Raw genomic sequence first — 18,330 nt, forward strand, 5'->3', positions numbered from 1 at the left:
TAAACTCAAAACCTCAACCAGGGTATGTGCAGGTTTGGATATTTCTTAGGTCAACACATGTATCTCATCCCAGATTTAACACATTCTTACCATTTCCCATACTGCTTCTGATCATTTTTGTTGTTGCTGTTAATCCTCATCCAAGGATATTTTTCCCATTGATTTTTAAAGAGAGTGAGTGGAAGGGAGGGGGAGAAACAGAGAGAGAGAGAGAGAAACATCCATGTGAGAGAGACACATCAACTGGTTACCTCCCTCACGCGCCCAGACCAGCACCAGGGATCAAGCCTGCAACTGAGGTACATGCCCTTGACTAGAAACAAACCTGTGACCCTTCAGTCCCCAGGCTGAAGCTCTAACCACTGAGCACTTAGACTCTCCTTCCTTCCTTCCTTCCTTCCTTCCTTCCTTCCTTCCTTCCTTCCTTCCTTCCTTCCTTCCTTCCTTCCTTCCTTCTTCTTTCTTTCTTTCTTTTTCTTTCTTTCTTTCTTTCTTTCTTTCTTTCTTTCTTTCTTTCTTTCTTTCTTTCTTTCTTTCTTTCTTTCTTTCTTTCTTTCTCTTCATTGTTTTTCTTTTATCCTCACCTGAGTAATTTTCCCATTGATTTTTAGGGAGAGTGGTAGAGAGAGGGAAAGACAGACAGAGAGAAACATCGATGTGAGAGAAACACATCAATTGGTTGCCTCTTGCACATGCTCAGATCAGGGGAGGGGCTTGCAACCAAGGTGCCCTTGTCCAGAATCAAACCCGGGACCCTTTGGTTCGCAGGCCAACACTCTATCCACTGAGCCAAACCAGCTAGTTTTAATATTTTGTGTGCCTATATTTTCTAAGCAGGTAATCTAGTCATTTGAGAACTTTTATTTCTTTCTCATTTCTTTTCCACAGCATCTTTTATTAGATAGGAGTTCCAGAAAAAGTTGAAGTAGAGAGAAAGTGATCTTGTTTTTTCCTGACTACAAAGAGAATGTTTTTCCTTTTCTTTTTAAAAGATTTTTAAATTGATTTTTAAGAGAGAAGAAGAGAGAGGAGAAAGATTTAGAAACATCAATGAGAGGAAAACATGGAACAACTGCCTCTTGCACGGCCCCTACCAGGGTTCAAACCCGAAATCAGGGTGTGTGCCCTGAATGGGAATTGAACCTGTGATGGTGCATAGATCAACACTCAACCACTGAGCCATAAATGCCAGACAAGGGAATATTTCTGATCTTTTACTTTTAAACTACTTATCAGATTAAGACACATTTTAATATTACTTTGTCATAAGGGGTTTTTGTTGTTATTGCCATCATTTTGTTTTGTTTTTAACAAAGGCATATTGAATTTTTTCAAATCACTTTTATTCATATATTGAAGTGACCAAATTGTTTTTTTCTACTTTAACTAGAGGCCTGGTGCACGAATTTCTGCACAGGTGGGGTCTGGCTGACCTGCCCCTATTGGGACCGATAGGGCAGGGCTGGCTGGGAGGAGGGGCCATGGACGGTTGGCTGGCTGGCCCCACCCCTGACCGGGGTTGGGGGGGCTGATCAGGCATGGAGCTGACTGGGAGAGGGGCCACATGTAATTGGCAGGCCAGCCCCACTCCCTTGTCGAATTCCTGGTTGAACTCCCAGTTGATGGGACAATTTGCATATTAGCCTTTTATTATATAAGATCTTGTAATATAACAAATTACATTAACACATTTTCTAATGTTAATGTAATTCCTGGAATAAAACTTATTTGGTCACAAAATGTATTTTATTTGGCCTTGGCCAGTTTTCTCAGTGGTTAGAGCAGAAGCCTGTGTACTGAAGGTTTTGATTCCTTGTCAAGGATTGCAAGTTCAATCAGGGGCCCTGGTTGAGGCACATGTGGGAAGCAACCAATCATTGTTTCTCCCTCACATCAATAATTCTCTCTTTCCCTCCCTCTCTTCCTTCTACTCTGTAAAAATCAATGGAAAGCCTGGCTGGTGTGGCTCAGTGGTTGGGTATTGACCTATAAACCAGGAGGTCACAGTTCAATTTGTTGTTAGGGCACATGTCTGGTTGCAAGCTCAATTCCCAGTAGCGGGTATGCAGGAGGCAGCCCATCAATGATTCTCTCTTATTGTTGATGTTTCTCTCTCTCCCTCTCTCTTTCTCTATGAAATCAATAAAAATGTATTTTGTAAAAAATCAATGGAAAAATATCCTTGGGTAAGGATTAACAAACAAACAAAAAACATTTGTTTGTTTGAAGTAAACAAAAAACATTCTGTAAACTGAATTTGGCTTGCTAATAACTTAAGAAGTTTGGAGCTATGTTTACAAGTGAGATTGTCATAAATTTTCTTTCTTGGGCTGTTTTTGGTTTTGATTTCAAAGTTATTGTAGTCACGTACATAAGTGGGAAGCTTTTTGTCTCTTCATTCTTTTACATACATATATATCTATTTTTATTGATTTCAGTGAGGAAGGGAGAGGGAGAGAGAGAGAGAAATATCAATGATTAGAGAGAATAATTCATCAGCTGCTTCGTGCACGTCTCCCACTGGGGTTCAAGCCTGCAACCTGGGCATGTGCCCTGATTGGGATTAGACTCATGACTTACTTGTTCATAGGTTAATGCTCAAGTACTGAGCCACAACCATCTGGGCTTTCTTCATTCTTTAAATATGATGTATAAAATAGAAATTGTCTACTTCATGTTTATAAATGATCTTGTGTACTTGAAAAGAATAAATGTTCCCTACTTGTTAGAAAAAGATCATTAATCATGTCATTCAAATTTTCTCTATCCTTGATATTTCTTTTTTTCACTTAAACTCTTGGGTCTGAGAGAGTCATGATAATATCTCAAATCATAGTTGTTAGTTTAAAAAAAACATTTTGAAAATTCTGTCAATTAATGCTTTATATATTGTGTAGTCATAATGTAAGTTGCATACAGTTCAAAATTGATATATGTTCCTGGTGAATTGTTCCTTTCATTATTAAGTAATGATACCTTCACACCTTAGAATAATTTTTTTTATGTTAAAGCCTATTTTTCTCCAATATTAATACTGTCACATCATCTTTCCTCTCAAATACTGTTCTTGTTATATCTTTTTTCCTTGCTCTTTACTCTCAATCTTTTTTGTAATTTATTGCATGTGTCTATTACAAAATTCACATAGTTTAATATTAATATTTTTATTCAAATTGAGAATGTGTTAACAGACACATTTAATGTTGATATGTATTATGCTTACTGATTTAAAATATTTATATTATTTCATATTAATCTATATATTTTTTTCATATTGTCTTGCTTGTGATATTTTTCTTCTTTTCTCTATTTCTCATATCTTTATTTAGGTTTGATTTCTTTATGTCTTATTTTTTCTCTATTGTTTTAAAAATTAGATATTATGTTTCTATTATTTTTGTGGTTATCCTTAAATGTGTAAGTTATCATAGTTGACTTTAAGGATTCTAAAATTCTTATCTCTAGATTGTTCCCAAGAAATTGAAATTACTTAAATTCTTCTCTTATCTCTCATTCCCATCTTCCATAACATTTTACCAAATTAGTCATTATTAGTAGTAGTATTTACAGGTAGTAACTATTTAGATACCAATGCATTTGTAAATTTATTGCTTCTTTTGCTTCTTGTACCCATCCATCCTTCTAGTTTATATTCTCTCCTTATTAAATTTCATATTTCATCAAGGTTTTGTGAGTAGAAAAATCTCTCAGTCTATTTTTGAATATTTAAAAATGTTTTTTCTTATTGAGTAGTTGTTAAAGTATTGGATTTTACACTGACAGTTATTTTATTCTGCACTTGAAGATATTATCTCTGATTACTTATTTAGGTATTCTGCATTTTTCACTGGTTGTTTTTAAGATTTTTACCTTTATCTTTGAAATTTGGTTATTTTATTTTATTTATAATACTATGTCTAGGTATTTGTTTTACTTTTTCTACTTTGTACTTATGTTACTTCTTCTTTTGAAAACTTAGATCTTACTTTAATTCCAGAAATTTTTAATAATTATTCCTTTAAATTTTGACTCTCCACAATTCTCTAATTTTTCCCCCTGAATATTGAATTAATATATCTTGGACTTTCTTATCTTTTCTTCCATTTCTCCTGACAGTTCTATCATATTTTTTATTTTTTATTGCTTTATCCTACTTACCAAATACTTTCCAGGATGTACCTTTAGCTTTGACTAATTTGTTGTTTAATCTCGTGTGTGTGTGTGTGTGTGTGTGTGTGTGTGTTTGTTTCACTGGCTAAATTTTTCATTTCAGGTTTTCCTTTTGGGGGTACGGATACTCTAGTTTTAAATACTGTTATTTTCTTTCATTAGCTCTTCTAATTTGTCTTTAACCTTTATAATGATTAAAAGTTCAAAATTTTTATAGATTCTTTGTTATTGTTGTACTAGAGGCCCAGTGCATGAAATTCGTGCAAGGGTAGGGTCCCTAGTGGCTGCCGGCTGCCAGCCAGGGCCTCCCTTCGCACTCGCCTTGGCCTTCTGCTGCCCACTCACCTGCTCCACCATCCTGCCACAGTCCTGCTCTCCTCGGGGCCCATCGGGGCTGGCAGTGCCTCCATTGCCGCCACTGCGAGCCCCATATGGCTGTCGCCAGCTATGTTCCACACCGCCCCCTGGTGGTCAGCGCATGTCTAACTCCTAGTCAGTTGAACTTCCGTCCATAGGAACAATTTGCATACTAACCTTTTATTATATAGGACTAGAAGCCCGGTGCACAAAAATTTGTGCATTGGCAGGGGGGGTGGGAGTCCCTCAGCTCAACCTGTGCCCTCTCACAGCCTGGGACCCCTCAGGAGATTCCCACCTGCTGGCTTAGGCCTGCTCCCCTGGTGGCAGATGGCACGCCCAATCTCACGGTGTGTGCCCCATCTCCCCCATCGCAGATGGCAGGCCTGGATCCTGTGTTGGGGTGGTCAGTGGCTCAGGATTGTGCTGCCGCCCGCCCCGCCCACCCCGCCCCACACACCACAGGTCTGGTCCCATGCTGGGGCAGGTGGCGGCTCCAGATTGCGCTGCCGCCCGCACTGGGCCCCACACAGCAGGCCCAGATCCCCTCTGGGGCCGGCGGTGGCTCGGGATTGCGCTACCACCCTCCCCACTTGCCCCGCACACGGCAGGCCCGGATCCTGTGCTAGGGCAGGCCGGTGGCTCCGATCGCGCTGCCCCCACCCAAGGCGGGGCAGCACGGTGGAATCTGCCTGCAGTATGCAAATTAGTTGCCATCTTTGCCGGTGGTTAATTTGCATATCATGCTGATTAGCCAATGGGAGGCGTAGCAAAGGTATGTTCAATTACCATGTTTGTCTATTATTAGATAGGTTAGTTTCATATCTTGGAGGGCTAAATCTCTTGTTTGTTTTGTCTGCTGATCTTCTCACCTAGTGGACTCTTCTTTTGCATTTAGTGAATGTGGAGGGGTGGGTTTATTTATTTATTTAATTTTGAGAACACCATCAGCTGGGTGTACATTATGTTCACATGCAAATTATATGTGTTCAGAACAGTGAACACTTTGTAAAGCAGTGTCACTGTACTTTTGGCATAGGTCTTAGAGCAATTTTTATGTAAATTCTCCAGTTTGGTAATCCAATATAAAATGTTGCGAACTAATTTTGTTGCTATTAATGGGGATCCTAGATATAAAGGTTAATTTCCTTAAATACAATTAGTTTGCTAGTAAGCTTGCCATAATGGCTGTATATCTTTTCTACTTTAATATGTTTTATTGATTTCAGAGAGATAGGGAGAGGGAGGCAGAGAGAGATAGAAACATCAATGATGAGAAAGAATCACTGATTTACTGATGGGTTGCCTCCTGCATGCCCTCTGCTGGGGATCCAGCGTGCAACCCAGGCATGTGCCCTGACCTGGAATTGAACCATGACCTCCTGATTCATAGATTAATGCTCAACCACTGAGCCACATCAACTGGGCAATGGATGTACATCTTGATGAAGTCCTTAGGAACTCAGATGGATTTTCTCTCTAATTCTTCATCTTTAATACAAAGCTTACATTCTTTGGCCATTAGAGATCAAACTATTGCATCTTTCCTCAAGAGAGGAATCTGGAGAATGTGGGAGAAAAAAAAAAAGTACTTACCTGCCATTTAACTCCCAAGACATCTAACTATAGATAATTAGCCAGAACTTTTCAAGAAACTACACCTAGCTGGGAGGTAATGCACAGCCCCCAAGTAGTAATTTCAATGTACATTCTCAACCCCATAACAAGGAATTATCTTAGTAAGAAAGAGGGGAAAATGAATATGTAATAGATACCTAGCAGTTTCTGTCAAACCCAATCAAGCTAGTATAATAAATTGGGATCTCATACTCATGTGTACTGCTGGTCTGCAGTTTTAACCCCTTATACATGATATTTCCTCCACCTATGGTTCTAGGCAACTTGCAAGTTTACCTGGAGTATCTCAGGCTATTAGGTGGGAATTTTATAATTCCATTTTCCACAGATACAGTGATTCTTCAATGTTTTGTTTTATAGACAAGGGTTTCAATTAAAATTCTAGCTTTCTTAGAGTTGTATCTATTTATTTGAGTTTCTTTGGTTATAGAGAGAAAGCAAGTTTTTTGATATTATATTTTAACCAGGTTTTCTATTTCTTTGTACTGAGAAGTGTGGCTATCCATATTAGCAAAAACGTAGTCAAATTACAAAAGTGGATTTACCTGTGGACACTTGTTTTCATGCATCTATTCCATATATCTACCTATTTCTAAGTAAATAGGTTATGTCTGTCTCAACAGAGAGTATGTATGGTTGAAACAAATTACTTTTCAAAGATAAATTCTTGTAGATTAAAAACAAGATATCTCTCTAATCAGATAGTTTGTGGAACTAATGAGGCAGGAAAGGGGATGGGCAAATTGGCAAAAATAAATAAAAATTAGAGATGCAAAATATATTTGTAATCCTTTTAATCTTGATAAAGGAATTAAATAACACTAATAATGGAGCTCATCTGCAATTATATGTGGCTATACAGTGAGTTAAGAAAAAATTCACCAAAACATTAAAAAAAAAAAAAGATTCCATATGTAAGTGAAATCACGAGACATTTTTCTTTCTCTGACTGGCTTATTTCGCTTAACATAAGCATCTCTAGGTTCCTCTATGCTGTCTCAAAGGGTAAGAGATCCTTCTTTTTCACAGCTGTCTAGCATTCTATTGTGTAAATATATCACAGATTTTTAATCCATTCCTTTATTGATGGGCACTTGGGTTGTTTCCAGATCTTAGCTATTGTAAATAATGCTGCTATGAACACAGGGGTGCATATATTCTTTCTGAGACTATCATTTTAGTCCTCAGATTTGTCCCTTTGTAGACATAGATCTTCAATTCCGGGCAACATCTAGTGAAAGAACAGAGAGTTAATTATTTGTTATGATCAACCTGAATCATAGAAGAAAATATTCCCCAGAATCATCTCAACCGACATTTCCTTACATCTTATTGGGCGGAATTGGATCACATGCCCAAGTGACAAAGTACACTGTGATTGACTTAGTTCAATCAAGACACACTGTCTTGGGCATCTGGCTCTGTTAGCAGGGACGTAAAGAAAATGGGTATTGAAAGGCAATCAACAGTGTCTACCATAAATACTCCTATCCAGAGCTCTGTGAAGGGTTTCTGCCTACAACCCACATCATGCTGACTAAATCGGGTATAGACAGACACATGATCTGAAGTGGTCCATCTATAGCTTGTCTATCCCTCTAAAGGGAAACACACAAAACAAGAAAAACCTGAACCATATTTCAAGAAATTTGGTACAGGACATCCAAGAACTGCTTCATATGGTTGCAAATGAAATTAGTCAACATATGTGAAGCACCAGAGATAAACTAACAGTGAAGCATAGAAGTGAAAAATCTAAATTCTTGCTGCTGAGGTCCACTAGACTTCCTTGATGCTCACTTCCTAAAATCCAAGTACTCAGAATTTCCTGGATTCCATGATAAATCTTGTCTCTGTCTCTACACTAATTTCCTTTCCTCCAATAACTATATCCACACACATTTGCTACATTTTCATTGGAGCTAGTTTTGAATTGTGTTTCCATTTCTTTCAACACATTTCCTTTGCCTGTAGCCGAAACAGATACTCTAGACTTGCATGGAGAATTTGGGTATTGACTAGGGTTATAAGAACAATGAAACTCCCTCCCACATTCCAGAATTGGAAGATAATACATGATATGCAGGGCAAAGCTGCTCAATAGGCAAATTATGGAGGTGATGGCTGTGGTTGGTGGGGAAGTGGCAGTGAGTGAATAAATACCCTAGTCCAGCGGTTCTCAACCTGTGGGTCGCGACCCCTTTGGGGGTCGAATAACCCTTTCACAGGGGTCGCCTAAGACCATCAGAAAACACATATATAATTGCATATTGTTTTTGTGATTAATCACTATGCTTTAATTATGTTCAATTTGTAACAATGAAATTGGGGGTCACCACAACATGAATAACTGTATTAAAGGGTCGCGGCATTAGGAAGGTTGAGAACCACTACCCTAGTCTTAGGATGACCAGTTTTATGTGCATTTAAAAACATATGTAACCTTGATACAGGGCTTCTTTCTTCAGCCAACATGCTAAAGTTGCTTAAAGACAAGGTTAAAAAATGAACTTGGAAGATGTCAAATTGCAACAACCATTTTTTTTTTCCCCAGCAGTGCCAGATTTCTGTGATAAAGGTTTAAACACAGACTAACAAAGATTCTGACAATTAAAATAAGAATATTTTTAAAAAATCAGATGTTTAGAGGAGTTGACAACATTGCTGTTCTTGTCATGCAGCATTCAGTCTCTTGTTTTTGAGTAACAGTACCTTGATTTCCTTTTGGGTAGAATAATACTTTATATTCCCCTAGGCAAGGTGGGCATATGACTTAAGCACAACGGATCAAACTTTCCAACTTGTCCTTATATCTTGAATCGAGTAGCAGGAGGTAAGGAAAAATGGATTGAAATAATGATCCAAGACCATAAACTATCCACTAATGCCTGCTGCTTATATCTCAGAACTTTGTGTCATTTCTCAACTAATATCTTGTAGCTTTACCTTTGATTTCGGGAGGTGGGCCATATCCTCTGATAAATTACCTGCTTAAATTGATTTATTTTAGCTCAATGAGATAAAGTTATTTGGACTATCTGGAGAAAAATGGATAGAGTCTTGATATTTTTTAGGTGTAATATATAGCATTCTATGATTGGTTAGATTTGAAAGTAGAAAGAGTTCAATACTCACTTCCAGGCTTGCACAAATGTGAAGATGATAGTGACATTTATAGAGACAGGCAATAAGGGATGAGAAATAAGTTTACTGAAAGAAATCATGCGTTTAGTTATTGACATATTTAGTTGAGGTGCCGTTGCTACAATCAGTATGTAGTAGGCCATATGTGATTTGCAGTTTAAAGTAGAGTTTGGAATGGAAATTAATGGCCACTGCCAGAATCTCCCACAATGTGACTGACTTCTGACCTCTAAGGTAAGGTAAGGTAGGAGGATTCAAACAAAGATCTCTGAGATAACCATTCCTAACAAGTAGAATACTATGTTTAAAAGCAAACAAATAAAAAGGAGGTCATGTGGAAATTGTTGCTAAAATAAAAGACCTGAGAAATTACTGCATGGTGTATCAGTTAAACTTAGATAAAATAAATCTATATAATAATAACCACAAAAACTCAGTATCAATTGACAATAATAATTTATTTAGGTCAGGAATTTGAGATTCTTCTGGGTTGGGCTCAACTGATATTATTCAAGAAAAATATGGATCAGCTGGATGACTGCTGACTTGGGCTATGGTCACGCACATGTTTGGGTAGACATGGCTCTCTACTGATCTAGGACAGCCAACACTGAGGTGACTGGGGAAACTCAACTCTGTTCCATGCATCATCATCCAGCTGGCTAGGCATGTTATCATGGAAAGAACCAAGAAAGTCAGCAGAAACACACACAGTCTCCTGAGACCTATGTTCAAAGCTGGGACACCATCTACTGGCCAATGCAACTCACAAGAACATTCCAGATCTAAAGGGTGGGTCAATAGACTATGTAGCTTCAGTAAAAATTATAAAATCACATGACAAAGAGTGTACATATAGGGTGGGTGGAGAATTAGGGTAATTAAAACAAACAGTCTAGTGCACATGGTGATTTACAGCATCTTTCCATTTGATTCATTTTGGCTAGTACAGAAAGCTTGTCAGTATGTTGATGGTACCCAGGTATAGCTGTGGATTACAGTGTAGTTATCAAGGTATTGGCCTTAATTCTGCTTCTCTTCTGGAAGTAATTTCCTTCTATTCCAAATTAATAAAATCACTTGTGACATAGTTATATAATTCTTAGCTTGTTGAGATTTTTTAAAATTTTTAGTTAGTTATAGTAGAAAAGCCTTATTAGGAACAAAAAACCCCACTTTTAATCCATTACTAGCTTAGCCCAAGAAAAAACTGGAAGAAGAGTGTCCTTCCCTCAATCATGTAGGGAATTCATTTTTAGTAACACAGAAGAATACGAAGTGCTTGGTCAGTAACCAACAATTTCTGTTGTAGGCATGTATGAGTCTGGGCCCAAACAGATAATAATGATCCATATTAACTCACAAGAAAATTTGCTTACAGATCTATGCTTGACCAATGTCAATTATACCTAAACTTTATCAGAGGATTTTCTGATTGCCTCATGTCATTGCTGGCTTGCAGGGTCTTATCTCCACTTAAATTTCTGGTTTCATCTCATACCACTCCTTCCCCACCCTTTCCTTATACTCTTGCACACTTATTTCCAACCAGGAGTCCCTGCTGTTATGGAAGGGACAGTGATTTGTCTCCAGCAGAATAAAAGTGAAGTCTCTGCCCACCTTCCTTTCTTAGATCCTTATCTATAGATTTAATAACTGCCTTATTCACACAAAAATATTATACTCCAAATTTCCCCATCAAGATATTCTCTCCAGTGAAAGATGTGAATAACTACAATTTACAGTATTTTCATTCATGGATTTACTGATATAATCAGATGGCCCATATCCTCTAACATCTGATTGCTCTCTTTATTTCTTTTTCTGATTCTTTCATACCCATTTGTATTACTTATTTGCATTCATTTAAGCATCAGCATATATTTTAGTAGCTCTTTTATGAAAATTTTTACAAAATATGTTGTTTTCTTTTGTCTCATTGATAATACTAAATATTTTCTTTATTCTTTAATATTGTCAAAAGGTGCTAGAAATATTATGCTTAATTATAATTCAGCAAGGACTTCAGACACTAGTCAATCTCTAAGGGCTATTTTCCTCCACTCTGATGCCAAATAAAGTTTTATTCCTTTTTTTTCCCTGAGATCTCTTCTTTTAACAGTCATTTTATCATTACTATCAATGTGTGTTTTTCTGCTTCTAATTGACTGCCATGTATTATAAGCAATTCTAAGGGAATGCACTCTTTTGGTTTCAAGACTTTCTTATAAGTAAAATCTTGCATTTTATGATCTTACTTGAGCTGAAAGGCTTAACTCATGATTTTCTAGTTTAAATCTCTGTTCCGAATAAGTCTGTGGTAAACTGATCTTCAAATAAATCAAACATAACATAATATTTTTCTTACCCAGCATACGTCTTATTAAGGCTGGCACCACTTATATGTATTTTATATGAAGAGAGCCATCATAAAGTGTGATAATCTCTAAATAATTTGAATACTTGACATTTTTGTATGTATTTTAGAATTTAAAAAAATCAAAGCCCAGCCAAATCAAATGTTCTTAGTGTCCTATTTATACCATCCTGGCACATTTGTTTTTGTAAAATGCCATTTAGCATAGTAAAATGGTATATATATTAAATAACATCCTGGAGACCTAAAAGAATTAAGATCATTTTAAAGATGATCACAGGACACCCAGAGATGTCTTGTCACATTATTTCTCTCTGGCTCATTGTTTTGGTTTTAGAATCCTAAGCATTGGGACCTTAAGAGAGAAAAACATCAGATTATTGCTATAGGGGTTAAGCAAATGAAGCACAGATGTTTGCACAGCTAACTTACACTTTTTATAGTCCTACAATTTGAGGAGAGTGTAGATGTGCAAGAGAGGAGGGAAAGAAGCAGTGGGAATTCTGTATAGTTGTTTTGAGAGTAGTATAGCCACACTATCTGTTTTTAGTTTTTCACCCTTTCTTCTTTTGTTCTCTTCCTCCCCTAATCTCCCCCATCATCACTTTGTTCTCCCCTTCTTCTTTAACAACCACTGACCCTCTCCAAAATGTAAATTAATTTGTGGAGAAATTATAGTTATTCTTGGAGAAGGCAGGAGGAAAATGTTTGGCTCTTTCTCCCTATCTCAAGTCTTGGTTATGCCTACTATGGTTTATTTTCATTTCTAAGATTTGGATCAATACATTTGTATGAAACACAAAGCCAGTTTTCTCAGTTTATTGACCTTCTGTTGAAAGCAGACACAATTTAGCCAACATCTGCACAGTATTTGTCATGTCCAACTGTAACAGATCCAGGCCAGAAAATGAGTTGGTTCATTTGTTAGTTAAGCTATTTTATGGGCTTGTAAATAAGATAAAAATACATACATAAATAAGTAAATAAATTACTAAATAAATGAACAAGCCAACTGCTTTTAGTCCCATGCTTGGTTTATTTTCAGCAAGGCTTTGATATTCAGGGTAAACTGAAATACACAGCCCGTGTTTCTTTCTTTCTGGTACCTATAGGAAATTTTGCACCTAGAAGATGCTCTTGATCTCAGGTTTCTTTCTGTTAGGGTCATGGAAGAAAGTATGCACAAGTCTGAAATGGGTAAGGAATTATGAATTTATTAGGTCATCTGGAAACCAGATGGGCTGAGCCCCAAAATGGCATCAGCACCCAGGGACGAAGAGTCAGGGATTTTAAAGGACTCTAGGCGGACTTTTTCATCCGGGAAGTCTCTGGAGAGGTTTGGATGCTGGGCAAGTCCAGAGGGGAAAGTTACTGGTCTTAGCAAATGGAATTTTGTCTAAGCAAAAGAGAATGTTGGTTGCAAAATGATCTAAAGTTCAGTTTCTCAGGAGAGGGAGTATTGATTATTTGATCAGTCTTAACATTCCAGCTTTTTTGTTTTTTATAGAATAAGGAAGAAAGTCATTTCTTCTGTAGTTATTTCCTGCTGAGAGGGGACATGGAGGCCATAACGGGATGGACTTTGATTGTAGTTGGCTGGAACACTATATAGATTCCTCATGGTTGGAGCAAGGGGTTGCAGCAGCATGTTATCCCTGAGAAACTGGTTGGTGAAGGCTCGAAAGCGGTCCTGAAGGAAATTTATAATTTTTTGCCACTTTGGGCCTTGTGCGTTCCTCCTTTGGCGACCCTAACATTTTCTCCAACTGATTAAACTATGTACTGCCTTGGATATCAGCCAACTTTGGCAGCTGCCTTATCTCTTCCAAATGTTAGCTTTCTATTTATTTACAAGGCCGATTGTAGATTGTCATTCTCTCAGATTGGTCTGGTAGAGGTGATAAATGGAGAGCCTTCTAGCTGCACTCAGTGACTTAAATTTGCTATGGAGGGCCAATGGAAACTGAGGAACAAATTGCAGAGATGAGAAATTGGATTATAAAAGGTCAGTCAAGGGGAGGTTGGAGTTATTTATGTATAAGGCAAAGAGTGTCTGGATCCATCAAGGTAATGCCAAGTATATATCTATGTGTGACCTAAGTGGCTGAAAGGGAGGCACTGATCTTGGGATTTGAAGCTCTTTAAAGGTAATGACATGTTAAAATTCCTCGTTTGTACAACGGAACTTAAAAGATTTCTCAGTGCTATGGACAGAGGTTGAATGACATCTGACCTAGGAGGAAACTTGTCAGCACATTGTTCAATGAACGTATCCTTCCCATTGCCTTATTTGTGAAATTTACACCAAAATAGAAAAGTAAGGAAATGGTTAGGCCAACTTCCTGCAGATATAAAGTTAACACCAGCCATAAAGTGAATAACAGCATGATACTTAAAATTCCTTTTGTGGAACCTCATTTAATTTTTTTTTCAGAATTAAAAAAAAATTAATTTCTTTCTCTCTCCTAAGTAGGATATGTATGCGTGTAAGGTGCACACACTCACCTAGACTTTGGAGAACATATTTATGAAAGTGCCTTTGCCCCCATATTCCCCTGTGGCAGCGCATCTCGGGAAGGAACCAGGTTGCTCATCATTAGAGCTGAGAGGAGGACAAAGGGTTGTTCTGAAGGGGAATTGCTGATTCCCCTTTTAGTGTGGCCAGAATGACACTTCATCAGAGATTGGAATTTTTAAAAACTTCTTCTCAGTTCACTTTCCAGTCTAGTAGGTCAACATTTTAGACTCAGGTTTATGAAGTTAACTGGCTATGAGCTCCTTTGATTAGAATCTAATCAAGTGGTTGTAAAACAGAAAAGCACCGAAGTTCCCCCAGAAAGGATGTGGTCATTGGGCAATGCCCTTTTCTTTACCTTTTCTTCTGGGCCTTCTTAAATAGTTACAAGCTTTTCTTTCAAAGTCTCCACAGCAGCTGATTTGATTTTTATCTCTTCTAAAAATATTTTTCTCCCTCAGCAGAGTCCTGATTCTCATATTCAAGAAGACTGCAGAGTAAAATGACATGCATCTATTTCTTTGGGTAAGCAGTTTTCTAACAGTGTATGAGCTACGTGCAACATTTTTTGATTATGCTAACCTTTATATTTACTCCTTAAAAAGCAAATGAAAATCTATTAGTGAAATAATTTGGTTAATAAATCAGTGAAATGTGAAGAATATTCACATCCCTTTCCCATAATCTAAAGCTGAAAAAATGTACATTACTTGAGTTTCTGAAATAGTATTTACCAGTCATTAAAATTCAGACTGCTGGTTTTAAAATCTCTAATTCCATGTTTCTTCTAGCCACATTTATTGCTTGTCTAAACTTCTTTTCAAATTGGTAATCTCGATTACACTTCTTTGAATTTAATTGAAGACAAAATAGCTTGCTTTTGGATGTCTCCATGTAATTGCAATTTAATTTTGTCTGGTTGATATGCTAAAGATAATGGCTTCTATTTTGCAAAATGCGACCTAGCTACATGCAACACCACTGCCAGAGCCTATTCAGAAGTAGGAGCCAACTGTTCACTCATTCCTGCAGCGTTCAGGCTTTCGGATTTTGGCCGCACTTTCCATGGTTAGAATGGACTGAATATTTCTGTTCGTCTCTATAAAAACTCTAGCCTACCAACTTGGCGATGGGCATTGTGGAGCCTCTCCACTGCATGCAAAACTGGAACTGAGGCGGAAGAACAGTTGACTTTTTTTCCCTTTTCAGTCTATTGTCCTTTAAGAATATTGCCCCTGCTCGTGCCTAATCATTGCTATTAAACAGGGATTTCTAAACTGAGACATTCATGGTCTTTTCTTTTAGTTTCATTGCTGATTTTATGTGGCTTTTTGGTTCCCACCATCAATATTATCCTGGCTCCTGGAGCAGGTAGGCATTGTATTTAGATATAGAAAAGTATTGTTCCATTTGGAAGGCAGAACAGCAATTTGTGTCAGGCAATGGGGTGCAAAGGCACTTTTTCCCTGTAAGGGTCAGAAGAGGGGGATTCTAACCCAAGATCTGTCAACTGACTCAGGCTTTAGGCAATGGTTTTCACCTTTCTGAATATCACATTTCCTCACAGAAATTAACTTCAAAAGTCACTCCCATAAATTTGCCTGATTGATTCTGAAGGGATTTAAAAATAGTCTTATGCTGATTCATTTTGGAACGTTCTTATTGACTTGTTTCTCCTCTTTTTTTTCCCCTCCCTCCTCTTAAAATCTTCTGAGGTCATTGAAAAAAAGGTAGCAACATGGCAAAGGGAAGTTTATGAAATCAGTTAATGAGAAAACCAGCAAACATATTGAAATATGCGAGTGCACTCATTTGAAAATTTTCACCATCCTTATGAGAAAGTCCAATGACTCATTTATATTCATACGCATAGATAATGGAGAAACAGGGTGATGGAAAGGTAAAATGCCTTTCTCAGACCTTACTCAAACATTCAGAGAGAGAGAACCAGGTCTACAGCCCAGCCCAGGGAGCAGGAAACAAATTAAAAACCCCTTAAAATATTGATATAAAACAAAGAGATAAATAAACAAAGCCACAGACTGGCTAAGACAATGCAGACAATTTTATTCTCATAAAATTATCCCATCATTCCATGAATTAGGAATTGCTCTAACTTTTATGATTTGTTAAAAATATATATAACTGCTTAATTAGTTGAGGGGACTACTTTTCTTTAATGGCCTACTCTCCCCTCTCCCTTCTCCAGCCATCCCAATATGTTTAGTAATATATGGGAACCATGAAACCTGGTTTCTTTTCATGAATACTACTTGTAACTTAATATTTCCCATTATCTATTACTGTGTTATAACTCTACTGTTTTTTCATCATTAATTTTGACAAGTGCCAAAATGATAAAAGGACTAAAAATATAACCCATGCGATAATTGTTTTATTCACACTAGCTTGACAAACAATGTAATAAAAGCCATGATTTAAAATTCAGAATGGAACTTGGGCAACATGTTATCAAAGTGCTATATCGAATGCTTGAACATGTTTTTAATTGGCAAAACTTTAATGCCATTAAGAGTTTTGCATATGCTTCAGCTAGATTTTGTGCAGTTGAGAAAAAAATATCAATACCCATCTGTCACTATGAGTGGAGCACATATGGTAACAGAAGACCTTAAAATACATCAAATGTGGTTTCTGTTATCCAAGCCATTTCAGCTCCAAAAGGACTTCAGCCACCTTGATATAGCTTTGGCTATCAGAAGTTTAATTCTGCCAATTAAACTTGTTATTTTGCACAACTATGACAATTTTGCTTGTATTTCTCTGCCATGTTATTAACAGGCATAGTAAGAATTCTGAGCTTGCAGAAATCCTTCTGTTCTGATTCGGATTTCTGTAATAGCAAAGGCAATGTCAATTTAAATGTAATAGGAAAGGGTTCCCGAGCCTTTCTGGGTTGGTTACCTGATCAGTATTGGCAAGGGTTCTTTGTAGATGCCTTCTGTCCTTTCTGGACCTGCCCTACTTCGACTTGAAGAGTCAACTGGAAAGGGAAAGTTGAGTCAATATTTCGGATATTTCAAGCCAAAACTACCAATGTGAAAAAAGGGAGATTTTGTTGTTGTTGTTTTTTGATATGTGGAGGGAGTTATAGAATCGGGTCTCATCTATTTATCGAATGTTTACTCTATGGCAGGCATGGTGCTAGACACCAGGGATAAAAAAAGGTATAGACTCATGGCACTTGCCTTCAAGAGCCTGTAAAGATTTATTGAAGAGGAGCAGATAAACAGACAGTAGAGTTCTAACTCCCTTTATAGCGGTTTTAGAGGATGTTCCAGGGACACAGTGGAAGAACGAGTCTGTTGGGAAGGGGGAGAATTCTTACCCTTACCTCTCTTGTGCTCTGGTGGCTGGATTAGCAATGAAGTTGATAGAAAACCATATTAAAATGAGAAAAAAAAAACCCACAATTTAATACATGCATACAGGAGATCATAGATAATGCTCAAGATCATAATCTAATGCTCAGAGAAATGATCTAACCAGACAACTTTTGTACTTTTTTAGACAAAAATCAATACAGTTTTGAAGAATTAACAGGACACTTAGGTTTGGGTGTTTATTAGTGAGGAATCTGAACAAAGTTTGGACTTGGGTAGTAAATTAGCAAAGGAGTAATAAGATTTGTTTATGGAAGCTTTTGGTCCTGGATTCCTTGACTCTAGTGCTAAAGGTGTCTATCTGAGCCCTCTCACAAGGAAAGCACCTTTCACAGGGACGATTTATTTCCTGCATTCAAGGAGACAGAAGAGGGTCAATGTGCCCTTCTGGCACTGGCTGCTTGTCAACTTTCATTCAAAGTAATCAATATGCCATTGTAGGACATTTTGGGGTGGCCTGCCCTGGGCCCACCAATTCTTAAGGAGAAACCGCACAAAATATTAAAGGTAAGGAAGACTAGGAAATTTTCATAAGACACATTGGAAGAAATGCTTCTAAAGTCAATAAAAAGAGCATACATAAAGACATAAACATCGGAGTGTGCAGAATTTGTGGAAGGAGTAGTTCAATGGGGTAGGAAGTGAAAAGACTATGAAGGAAGATGGGCTACAAAGAAGGCAGAGGCAAGATCACAAAAAGTTTTCTATTTATGGATTTGGAACCA

This window comes from Myotis myotis, unplaced genomic scaffold (assembly GCF_014108235.1).
Source record: "Myotis myotis isolate mMyoMyo1 unplaced genomic scaffold, mMyoMyo1.p scaffold_m19_p_1, whole genome shotgun sequence".
NCBI lineage: Eukaryota > Metazoa > Chordata > Mammalia > Chiroptera > Vespertilionidae > Myotis > Myotis myotis.